Consider the following 12,972-nt stretch of genomic DNA (forward strand, 5'->3'; position numbering starts at 1 on the left):
TTTTGCCAGTGCTGAATAAAAGCACTCCAGTACACTTATCTCCAGAGTTCATTCAGCTCTGTCATTGACTTGTGATTTTTTATCACCAACAGCCCAGTTCTGAATGTTGTCTATATTTCAGCAGGGTCAGGCTGATTTTTAGATCCAGAGTTGGAAGTAGGTCAGTGCAGCGGCAAGAATTATCAGAAGCTGAAAGGTGTGAAGAGAAAGTGACAGGACATATGGGACACTGTGGAGAAGGTGTCAGGGACCATTATCAGTTGGTGGAAGGAGAGGTAGAGGGGGTATTCTGAATAAACAGAGGAACTGTTACTGTTATGGGAGTAGTGGCCATTTTCATCAAGCCCAGCAAAGTGCTGGACACGACGTTTGTCCCAGTTCCTGAGAAAAGAGCACTTAGGAAGTAAAAAGCTACAAGCTCAGAGTGCTTTGTTCTAGCTTTCCAGAAGCCAGTTTTTATTAGGTGTGAAGTTTGTTTGGAAAGAATTTTCCCAGAGAAATTGTGAAACATCCCAAATAACACTACTTTCTGCAATGTGTTCGAGGTTGTTTTCTTTGACTTTGTCTCTGCAATTTACATTGCATCTCCATTATGTACAGCAATAAACAGATGACAAAGTTCATATCTGCCTATAAACTTCTGAAAATAATAGCTCCAAACAACTGCATTGCAAACATCTCTGAGAAGAAGATGACAGAAGTTGCACGGCACAGATGTTACTCCTGCCTTTAATGCACTGCTGCTCAGGTGCAGCAGCAATGAGCACCGTATAAAACCTTGCACAGGATGGAGTTAGGATATTCTCAGGTGGAGTGCAATCCCATTCAGAAATGCAAAACAAAACCCATGCTCCATTTAACCTCCAGTAAAACCTTTCCAATATGACTGAAGTGGAGTTTGAATGATATACATGAAAGTGTTTTGGCTCTCTGTAGTAGACTAAATTTTACCCATGGTGAATCACTGACAGGTCTAGCCTATTGTCCTTTGTAGTGAAGTAACTAATAATTTCTTCATAGCATTTCCACTTGTAAATTGAAGTGCCTCTCACTCTGAAAGGTAAATAGCAAATCATAATCAAGTCATGTATTCCCACATAAAGAATATACTTTTTCACTTGGTTATTTTCTGCTTTATTTTATGGCTGTAAAGAAAAGCTCTCTTATATACAATATTGCCATGACTGCTTAATATATTTTCATTTATTCTGATGTTGATTTTCATTGTTTTTTTACTCTGGTTCCTACTGAAAAATAATTTAAAAAAAAAGAGAGGGAAAAACATGAAAATAAAGCATCTATAGTTCTGGCGCTGGAGATTTTGACAACCTTGACAAATCACAATGAGAAAAAATATATTAAACTGTCATGCTGAAGTTTGCACAAGGAATAAGGAAGAAAATTCAACAGGGAATAAGACTGTTTATTTCTTTGCTCTTTCACTTCTTTTCATAAAACAGAATATTAAGGACTATATACAAAAATGAGTGTTCAAAAACATTTTCTCAATGACCATTTACGTGTGACTAAATTCTGTCCTTGATTTTCCCACTCATTTTTGTACTTTTTGATTCTAGCTAATGGAAAGGTCTGTAAACAGAACCAGAAACTTTTAAAAGACCAATTCAACCTTGAATTATTGTACTCTTTTCAGTAACATAATCACCCTGAACAACTGGAAATAGATTGACTTGGAAAATATTGGGCAAAAAAAATGGGAATAGCTGATTGGTGAAGCTCTACTCAGACCTATCAGGGTCTTGTTATTCTCATTTTGAATATCTATCCCTCATTTTAAGCATCAAAACAGATCTTTTAACTCCCTTTTAGCATAATTAATACCTTTTACAACAGCTAAAGATATAAAAAATCTATTGAATTTTCAAAAGAACCATATAATGAAGAACAATGTGTGTTTGTATCTGACCAAACATTGTACAAGGTTGTTATAGGGAAGCTGCCTATAACATGATTTGCTTCAGCAACAATTTTGACCATGCCCTGTCTTATTTTCTACTCAAACAAAGATCTAAAGAGCTGTTCTTCATATTCATTTTTGCTTGGATCTTTTATGTATTTTCTTCTACTCCCATATTATTTTTAATTGCTTTTAAAAATATTATTATTACTACTATTAAAAAAATAAATAAGAAATCAAGAGTGAAGGGTTGGACTGGGACTCTCATAAATTATTTTTAATCATGTAGAGGGTATTCAGCACTCATTTCAGTTGCCCATACAGGCAGACACCCCTGGGTAACCTGCCTGGTCTTCAAGCCCTGCTGTAAATGAGCATGGTGCACCTGGTAGGCTCTGTTTGGTATCTGCAAGCTTTGTCTCAGATAATGTCTACCATCTCAAATGAAAAGATGCCTGTGTTTAGACAATGAAAGCCCACCTCTAAATCCATATGAGCTGAACCTTCTCCAAGATGTTGGTGTAAGAACAGCACCAGTATGGGTGCTTTCCACAGGGTACTGTCCTTAAGGAACAGACTGCACCAGTGTGGGTCCTCCATGGGGTCACAAGTCTTGCAAGAAAACCTGCTCCTGTGTAGGCTCCTCTCCATGGGCCACAGCTCCTTCCAGGAGCCTGCTCCAATGTGGGCTTTCCACGGGCTGCAGCTTCCTTCAGGGCACATCCACCTGCTCTGGCATGGGGTCCTCCACAGGCTGCAGAGTGGATATCTGTTCCACCATGGACTTCCATGGGCTGCAGGGGGACAGCCTGCCTCACCATGGTCTTCACAACAGGTTGTAGGGGAATCTCTGCTCCTGCGCCTGGAGCACCTCCTACCCCTCCTTCTTCACTGACCTTGGTGTCTGCAGAGTTGTTTCTCTCACAGATTCTCACTCCTCTCTCTGGCTGCAATTGGTGCTGCGCAGTAACTTCTTTCCCCCTTCTTAAACACATTATCACAGAGGCGCTACCACTGTTACTGGCCTTGGCCGGCGGCGGGTCCGTCTTGGAGCCAGCTGGCATTGGCTCTATCGGATATATGGGAAGCTTCTGGCAGCTTCTCACAGAAGCCACCCCTGCAGCCTCCCCACTACCAGAACCTTGCCATGTGAACCCAATACAAATGTCTTCTGCTTTTCTTTCAGTTTTAGTTTTCCACAAAACACTTAAAAAAACCCTGTAGTTTCAAGCTCCAAAAAGTGAAAATGGACCTGAGATAGAGGAAACAATATTAGTGATGGTACTACTGCTGGCATACAAATCCATGTTATTTACATATGTATCACCTTTATATGAAGGTCTAGGAATTAGAAGAAATGTGAAGAGCAAACTAATGTTTGTCGTTATGCAATCACCTTTCTGTGCATGGACTAATGTGGTCACACAAGACAGGCTCTATTTAGCAGTTAGTCTCTTTAACCTGCAAGTTCCTTGAGTACCACAAGGTAATATAAAAGATGGAGACAGTCTCTTTCCCCACTTTTGCTCTAGCTTGTCCATGGTTCTTAAGATAGATTTATCCCACAATTTGAACAAAAAATCAAAGTATGTTTAAAAGAGAGCTGCAACACGCTCTCCCCTCCTTGATTTCTTGACATTGCACATGAGGAGTGTTCAGCGAGGCTGTTATTTTTCATAGAATCATAGAATGGTTTCAGTTGGAAGGGACCTTAAAGATCACCTAGTTCCAACCCCCTGCCATGGGCAGGGACACCTTCCACTAGACCAGGTTGCTCAAAGCCCCATCCAACCTGGCCTTGAACACTTCCAGGGAGGGGGCATCCACAACTTCTCTAGGCAGTATATTTTTCATGGGAGAAAATATAGATAAAAATATTTCACTGGTGCCAGTGAGGATAAATATAACAATTGTCAAGAAAATAATACCAGTTTCTAAGAAACAATCATGATTGCGTTTCATGATAGGATATAAAGAAGTAATTTTCTATTGAAATAATTAATTTTGTGACCAATATAACAATTCAGCTGAAAACAACATTAACAAAAGAACAAAAACTCCTCAATAGCTCCTTTCTTTTAAATGTAAGAATAAAACTATTGCTACCATCATTAAACACAAAATAGTGCTCAGTGTATTGCTTCCAGTTACTCACTAGAGATTAACAGACACAATGACTATGATTGATATCCTTCCATCTCAGTGACTGTAGTTGCTTTCCTTTTTATTTTACATTCAATATGCTTTTCTTATTCTAGGCAGCTACTGAAACATTCCAATATGTGCATACTTATGGCTTACATCTGACATGGACTCAGTATGCTGTTTGGAGCTAAAAACCTGTTTCCTGTTTCTTTCGGTGGGTATTTTGATGATGGTTTAAATATAAATACATTTTGGTCAATATACTTCAGTCTAGGTCATATATCTGCTAACTCTACTTAAATGTGCTTAGCTTCTTTGACTTAAAAGGTTATGGCAGATCATAATAGCAGAATCTGAATATCAGTGCTTTAGCAATTATAGTGACAGCTACATTGTCAACTGTGTGGAGTTGCAATCATGAAATTACAATGGTTTTGAAATACTTAAAATATGGTGAGAGATTTTTGTGTGAAATAATAATTGAAGAAAGATTTTGTGACTGTTTCAGACTGTACTCTGAGTGAGACACATTGCTAGATATCCTTGGTTAGCTGCCTCACAGGTATTGTAAATCCCCAGCACTGTGCCTGGTGGTGCCAAGGTATCATCTGTCTGTGGAAATTCTTAGACACCTACATTTTTGTTATTAAGTCTGCCCATTCCTGACAGCATGAAAAGCTTAGCAAAATTCACAACTTATCTATAATCTCTCTAGACTGTCTATGGGTCACTTTAGGGTCTCAAGATATAATAGAAAAAGAAAAATCTTTTCTCTTTTTTTTTTTCCTATAGAGTAATACTTAATAGTATGAGAAGAGCTGAGTATGCATAATGAAAAAAAGATTCAAAAACGATCTTTTACTTTTCAGAAAAATGGCTAATCACTAGTCACAGATGTGTAACTCTGCTTCTTTTTGGAGCTTGTCCACTTCCTGTAAGTAATTAAATATTTATTGGAGCAGACATGAGAGATAATATAGAAATATAGATCTGTAATTGGATCAATGCCTTTACTAATAAATACTTATTTTAGATAATTTAAAATTTAAATTTATTAAATTTATAATTTATAAATTTATAATTAAAATTAATTAATACACTAGAAGTGGTTTTGGTTCTGCCACTGATTAGAGAATTACTGGCATTTCTCTGTCCTTTCAAATACATTGCAATTCATATGTAAATGCACTGAAAAAATATTTTCTGGCTCAACTGGTACACTAAAGTTGTAAAAACAAACCAAAACCAAACCAAACCAAAATTGCTTTGTAGTAACTAAAACATCAAACTTCAGGGTCATATCTGCTCAGAAACTGAGCAATTACAAAGAACCCAGGGCTAGGTCTTGAAAAACAATAATAACCTAATGAAACAACAATGTGCATTAAGAGGCTTGTTTATTAGAGCAACCAGACTGACTTTTAAAATAATGCCCCAATACATCATAACAGAGCTTGTTTTATAGTACCATAGGACTTCATAAGATCACCTCTTCTGTTAGAGACGAGCTTTCCTCAGTGTCATTTCCTAACAGAATGTTAACAGACTGTAAATTATAAAAGATAGTTTATGATCATCCACATAAATTATCATACAGAAAATTTATTACTGAGCATAATTTCACAATTTAAAGAGGACTGCTTTCAATGTGTAAAGTAAAAAGAAAAAAAAAGAAGTCTAATTTACTATGTTAGATCTTACTGTAGCAGAAAGTTTGTCATATATGTGTAATAAAAGGAAAACATCTAAAAGGGTAGTCAAAGCTTTTATGCAAGATGAAATGATCTATGTACAGTAAAACTAAACAAAGTGCTTAAACATGTTTCTTTTGGTAAATCTTTTAGTGATCAATATTGTTCACTGGATTAAGGAGGTACAACGTGTAGGCAGTCAGTATAATCCCTCTGAAGTATGAATATGTTCATTTCTTCTTTAATTGCAAACTATAAAAATTATAACACTTTATTATAGTTTTGAATTTGAAAACCACTTCAGTAACTGTGACTTAATTTCAGAGTTAACACTGGGTAAAGATATAGTCAATACACACATATAAAATTATTGCTGTCACAATATTGTTATATACATAAAAATATACACCCAAAGAGTGAAAACAGAAAAAGAAAAAAAAAGATTAATAATGTTGAAAAGTAAAGACATCAGAACTTATAAAGTGTCACAACTATTGTTTCCTGTGCAGCCCATGAAGGAAGGTTAATTTGACTGTGCTGATCAGAAAATACAGATCTTTGAAAAGGTCTGCTAAAAACACGGAAGTGTCTTTGTATCTTGTTGATGATGAAACTTTTGCTTCTTAGTGAAATTTCCTTCCTCTCTGTACTATATTGATTTAGTCTTTTGCTATATTTACCACTTATACTTGATAACAATTTTCTGATCACTGAAATCCTTTCCCCTTCCTGTTAGGCCAAGTTTTAGATTACATCATCTTTTTTCACTTCTTTTTCTGGATGTAGTTCTTTTCTAGAACGTTTATTATTTATTCATTTATGAAACTTAAGAGAAGTGGCAAAAGCAGAGTCCTGTTGCAACCATAGAGTAAGTTGCAACCATTAAGTAAGATATTAAAATATTTGCCTTAAACCAAGGTATAGGTGTACTGAAACAATGTAATGGAAACGGTGCATAAGCATTTTGTAACATTGCAACACTGCTAATAACATAATTATTATGCAAGAATGTATTAATATTTTATGAGAGAGTTAAGCATAGAGAGAGAAATGCAATACGTAGTCACAAAGGGGCAAATGGAGACTTGTGATATAGTTGTACAAATAGGAGTACAGGAAAATGTGCAGGTAGTGCAAAATGTGCAAAATGTGCAATCTATCAGATCAGAGTGAAGATTGTAGAAGAGCCAGGAGAGGTGGCTGTTGGAACCAGAACTGACAAGGTGCCTGGTGAAACCAGAACAAGTCCTGCTCTCCATAAAAACATCAAATATGTCAGGTGTGTATGAGATTGTAGGAGACCAACTGAAAAAACCAAACAACTTGTACGCCCCTGGAACAAAGAGCTGGTTGTTCTGAAGGATAACGGCAGGAGACAAAACTTGATAAGGGTGCAGGGGAGGATGTTAGCTCCCCTGAACCTGTCCAAAGAATGTCTCAAACACTCGTCATTTACGATCCTTGAAGAGGAGCTAAAGACTGATAAGAGGGCGTAGCCTGTCAAAGGCTGGATGAACTGCCCAAGAAGATGTGAGGCCAGCAGTAACTGCCCAAGAAGCCACGAAGCCAGCAGTAAGTAAGGGAAAGGTAAATGTGGCAGGGGGAGATCGTGACCACCGACTCAATTTGAGACCAAAAAGACTTTCCCCGCCATGCCTGCAAGAAGCATGCGTGCTAATTTACATAGCAAGCAAGATTAATTAAAATAAGAGGCAGTCCACATTGAAGGATAAGAATATAAGGAGAAGGCAAGTGCCAAAAAAGGGGGGAACTAAGAGGAAAAGAAGACGCCTACAGACCAGAGACGCGCCCCCCCCCCCCCCCCCCCCCCAGCATTGGCTGGACAAATGCTGGAACCCGGACCACTGATCTCTTCCCCCCCTGCCCTTTCTCTCTCCTTCCTCTTCTCGAAATATATTGTAAGCCTAACCAAGAAATCCAGTCAGAGTTTTGCCAAGTGCCTTTTTCCGTCTGAAAGTTTTAAAGTTTGGAAGTAAAGTTGCTTTGATTAAACCTCCTGAGGACTTTGTTGTTTATCCCGCGCACCGCCCAGAGTATATCAAACTACCTTTCCCTAAACCTGCCAAGTGGGACGGGACAGAGATCACCACCCTTTATTTTGGGGAGAGAGATGACGAACATAAAACACCATTGATGGCTGAGGACAATCAGGGGATGAAAGAAGGGGCCCAATTGATTCCAGCTTCCCTCCTCAAATTGCTCTCAAGTCTTGCCACCTTGACCTCAGCAACTAGCAACCGTCATGGACTGTAGCCATCAGCGCTGACTGCACAGGTTGAACACAAGAAGGGCAGAAAAGGAAGGCTGAGTAAGCACCATGCAAGGTGCAGGAGTCCCCCTTGTCTTGCAAGTGGAAAACTTGCCATTTAAGATTGTGAACATGAAGGTTTTCATCTCATATATAACATATATTTCTTTATGACTCTCTCATTTAACTTGGCAATAAATCAAACTGTCCTTATCGCTGGAATGGGCTGAGATCCCTTTTATTATTACTGTCTGTATAACTTACAGTTTAGCATCCGGTTCAAGTTCCTCATGTTGCAACAAATCATGAAGAAATGTTTTAGGCAGCATAGGACTGTATCCTAGTGAATATGGAGTCACCATTGTTTGTAACAGACCACAAGCTTTGTGTTTAGCTAACAAAACTGACCTCAAGATTCTTCACGATTTTCCTAGACTTTTATTGGCCTGCCTTAAGCTTTGTTTTAGTTTATATAACCGTCATAGAAACTGTCAAACAACAAGGTCACTATTACCCAATCTGGTTTAGTTTTTACCTAGATTTGTACAATTGTGCAAGGTAATGCTTATTGGCACATACTGTGGTGAGTTGATCACGGTAGGCAGCTCAGTCCCACGCAGCTGCTTGCTCACTCCCCCACAGCAGGATGGGGGAGAGAACCAGAAACGTAAAAGTGACAAAACCCATGGGTTGAGATGAAGAGAGTTTAATAGATGAAGCAAAATGAGCTTCTGTGAAGAAAATTAACCAAACCAGCCAAAACCAGTACACACACATATATATATATGCGCACACACACACAGAGCTAACTAATATTAATAACAATTAGTTCTTCTGCGTTAAATGAGCCAACTATGACTCTAGAATAAGAATGCAGTGTAGCGGAATAGAGACCTGAGATGACAGCAAGGACCTTGAAAGTACAAACAGGGGACAATAAGCCTCAAGGCTATAAAAAGTTATAAGTAGTCAATTGCTGGTCATTAAAGCAGTATAACCTTGACAGCTGTGTAAAGCCAGTATTAGGGATATAAAGGGAATAAAAAACAAGTTTCCAACACATGTAAAACACCTGGTACTTAGTAAATTAGGATGCAAGATGGAATTACAGAGCAGTGAAGACAGAACAACATGTAGAGTTGTCATGGTTTAACCCCAGCCAGCAACTAAGCACCATGCAGCCACTCCCCCCTCCCTCCTCCCAGTGGGATGGGGAGGAGGATTGGGAAAAAAAAAAAGTAAAACTCATGGGTTGAGATAAGAGCAATTTAATAACTAAAGTAAAATAAAATATGATACAATACTAACTAATAATAAAAAAATATAATAATAATAATAATTGTAATGAAAAGGAATATTAAAAAAAAAAGAGAGAAATAAACCCCAGGAAAAGACAAGTGATGCACAATGCAACTGCTCACCACCCGCTAACTGATGCCAGAGCCACGATCCGCCCCTCCCAGCCAACGCCCCCCTGTTTATATACTGGGCATGACGTTCTATGGTATGGAATCTCCCTTTGGCTAGTTCAGGTGAGCTGCCCTAGCTACGCTCCCTCCCAGCTTCTTGTACACCTGCTTGCTAGCAGAGCACGGGAAACTGAAAAGTCCTTGGTTTAAGATAAGCGTTACTTAGCAACAACTAAAACTTCAGTGCGTTATCAACATTATGCTCATACTAAATCCAAAACACAGCACTGTACCAGCTACTAAGAAGAAAATTAACTCTATCCCAGCTGAAACCAGGACAAGAGTGGATTAGCAAGCATATAAAAATGACCTCAAGGTGACCTAAGATTTAAGAGGAAGAAAATATTGACATGGCAATCCTTTGTCTCCTGGGGAAGGATACTAATGACTCACCTGTGATGGTTTTGGCTGGGGTAGAGTTGGTTTTCTTCGTGGTGACTGGTATGGGGATATGTTTTGGATTTGTGCTGAGAACAGTGTTGGCAATGCAGGGATGTTTTTGTTGTTGCTGGGCGGTGCTTGCATGGCGTTGGGGCCTTTTCTGCTTCTCACACCACCCTGCCAGTGGGTGGGCTTGAGGTGTGCAGGAGGTTGGGGGGGGGCGCGGCCAGGGCATCTGGCCCCGGCTGACCAGGTGGATATTCCATACCATATGATGTCATGCTCAGCATGTGGGGCTGGGGCCGGGGAGAGGACGACACGTTTGGGGTGATGGCGTTTGTCTTCCTGGGTAACCGTTACACGTGATGGAGCCCTGCTTTCCTGGAGATGGCTGAACACCTGCCTGCCGATGGGAAGTGGCGAATGAATTCCTTGTTTTGCTTTACTTGCATGCATGACTTTTGCTTTACCTGTTAGACTGTCTTTGTCTCAACCCACGAGTTTTCTCACTTTTGCCCTAGCAGGTCTCTCCCCTATCCTGACGCAGGGGGGGTGGGCGGGCAGCTGTGTGGTGCTTGGTTGCTGGCTGGTGTTAAACCACAACACTCACCATAATAATTTTCTTTCTCTTTTTTTAATGAGTTCTGACTCATCAACCCCAGGAGCCAGAGGGGCTCTGAAAGGAGGAGAGTAACACCATAGGAAGGTGTAAACACTAAAAAGTTTGTGTACAGAACTTTTATCGTCTATAGTTCGAACTATCATTTTTAATATCATTGTAATTGGACTAAGAGTAATTCTTTGTTCCGATGAGTAAGATTTAAATTTGACCAATAAGAAATTAATCACACATAAACTCAGAAGTTGCACTGTAACAAATTAGTGGAGAATTTTGGTAACCTACTCCATAACCAGGATGCAACAAATTCATCAGAGGCATGTAAAAAGGGGAAAGATGAAGGCTGAAGCACTCCTACAGAAAGAAGGTGAACTGTTTGGTGAGGAAAAGACTGGTTTTACCCATGTTAACTGCTTTGACATCAGCTGGTCTATTCATTTGTCAGAAGCCAGGAATTAATTTCTGGGTTTCAAATTTGGACTTCTAGATTTTTATTTTATATTACAGATTATAATAAACCATTGGATAGAATAAATCTTTTTCATCACTGTCCAAGGTGAAGAGACCTAGGTTTCTAAGTTCCCATCATTGTCAAGGGAAATGTAGAGCTCAATTCAGTCATCTACAGATAGGTGTCTAGTGTCAATATAAATGTCTTACAGTATTCAAGACATCTCCAGTGGGCTAGCAAAGATGACACAGGACCTACAGGAAAATTGTGCCCTTCTGGACCAGTAGATACGGTGAGGAAGGATATGCTAGGGTATCTTAAGTGACACTAAACATCTATTGTTAGGCAACTGAATTCTGCCCATCTGAGACTGGAGGGTTATTCAGCTCCTCTAAGAGTAAGTACCTACATATGAATAGCTAAAGAGTTTCTCAAACTTTACTGACTGTGATGCTTAGACATCTGGCTTAGACAGCAAACTAAGATATCAGCATCCAGGTAAAGATATCTTAACCTGTGAACCTACTTCTAGCCATTGAAATACCATTGTCTTCAAAAGGTTTTTTTTTTATGTTTTAACTGATTGGAACTTACTGTATAATGCACTTTTAATTATAAGTAAGAACTAACTTCTTTTCCTTCCTGACTCTGTTTTCTCCACAGAGCTAACAGGATCAAGTAGCTATATATATATTTACAAGCTAGCATACTTTTGAAACATCTTAGACAGCAGAAATATTGAGCAAAGAATTGTATTTTTAGAGTCACTTTTTTCTGAACAGAACAACTTATGAATTCTTTAATACTTAAAGTCTGCAACACTCATAAACCGCAGATACCAATGACGTGAAAAAGATAAAGTTCTGGCATGCTACTGAATATAATTGGAGACTGGCATACCTAATATACTTTTGATAGTAGCCAGTGGCCTAGTTAGATAATCATACACATATGTCTAAAGGAAATTCTTATTTCATGTAATTTTCATGCTATATCAATTTATTGCATTCTAGCAGAGTGTAAAATATTGGAGTGAGCTCTTTGCCAATAATCTGTGTGAATAAGCCCTTTGGAATTTACCTGCTCAAAAGTTTTCCTATGCGTTTATTTTTTAGAATCCTCAGTGCATGTTACTCTGTAAGAAAGTGTGTGCATAGGAAAGAAATCATAACACTATGTTGTTGGTCTATCTATAATTCTACTAAAAGAGTTCAGATTACAGTTTTATGGAAGTTTATAGAGAACCAAATTCAAAATTCTCACACTATGTCAAGTTATATTGAGTTATGCCAGCAGTGTCATATACCATTACATCATGGTTCTGATATGATCATCATCAGCACAGCATGAAATAATGTGCATGTGTGGCAAAAAAAAAAAAACCCAAAATGTTTTCTCACATCCCAATCCTACTTCAGTGCTAATGCAATCTCTACACAGCTTTTTACCAGTTTTACCTGTTCGACTGTTTTTCAGAGACTTTTGGGGATTTTATCATGTTTCTCTGTACCAAAAGAAAGACTGAACTGTTGGCACCATTGAAGCAAGTTTTTTAGAAAGATTGGTATTCAAGTCCTCTTCCTGGGCCTAAATATCCTAAAATCCCTACTGGATTCTGAAGTAAAAGTTCCACACGTTATAATATTGTTGTCAACTCCTTATCGTGGTTTGGACCACTACTATTGTGTTGGGTTTGTGTGGTGGGGTTTTGGCAGCAGGAGAGGAGCTACAGGGGTGGCTCCTTTGAGAAGCTGCTAGAAGCTTCCCCGGCTCCAACTCGGACCCGCCTCTGGCCAAGGCTGAACCCATCATGCTAACGGTGGTAGCGCCTCTGTGATAGCATATTTAAGAAGGGGAAAAAGGCTGCTGAAAAAAAGACCTGTAGCAGAGAGAGGAGTGGGATGTGAGAGAAACAACCATGCAGACACCAAGGTCAGTGAAGAAGGAGAGGGAGGAGGTGTGCCGGAGCAGAGATTCCCCTGGAGCCCGTGGTGAGATGGCAGGCTGTGCCCCTGAAGCCCATGGAGGT

The sequence above is a fragment of the Gymnogyps californianus genome, chromosome 1, assembly GCF_018139145.2.
Source record: "Gymnogyps californianus isolate 813 chromosome 1, ASM1813914v2, whole genome shotgun sequence".
Lineage (NCBI taxonomy): Eukaryota > Metazoa > Chordata > Aves > Accipitriformes > Cathartidae > Gymnogyps > Gymnogyps californianus.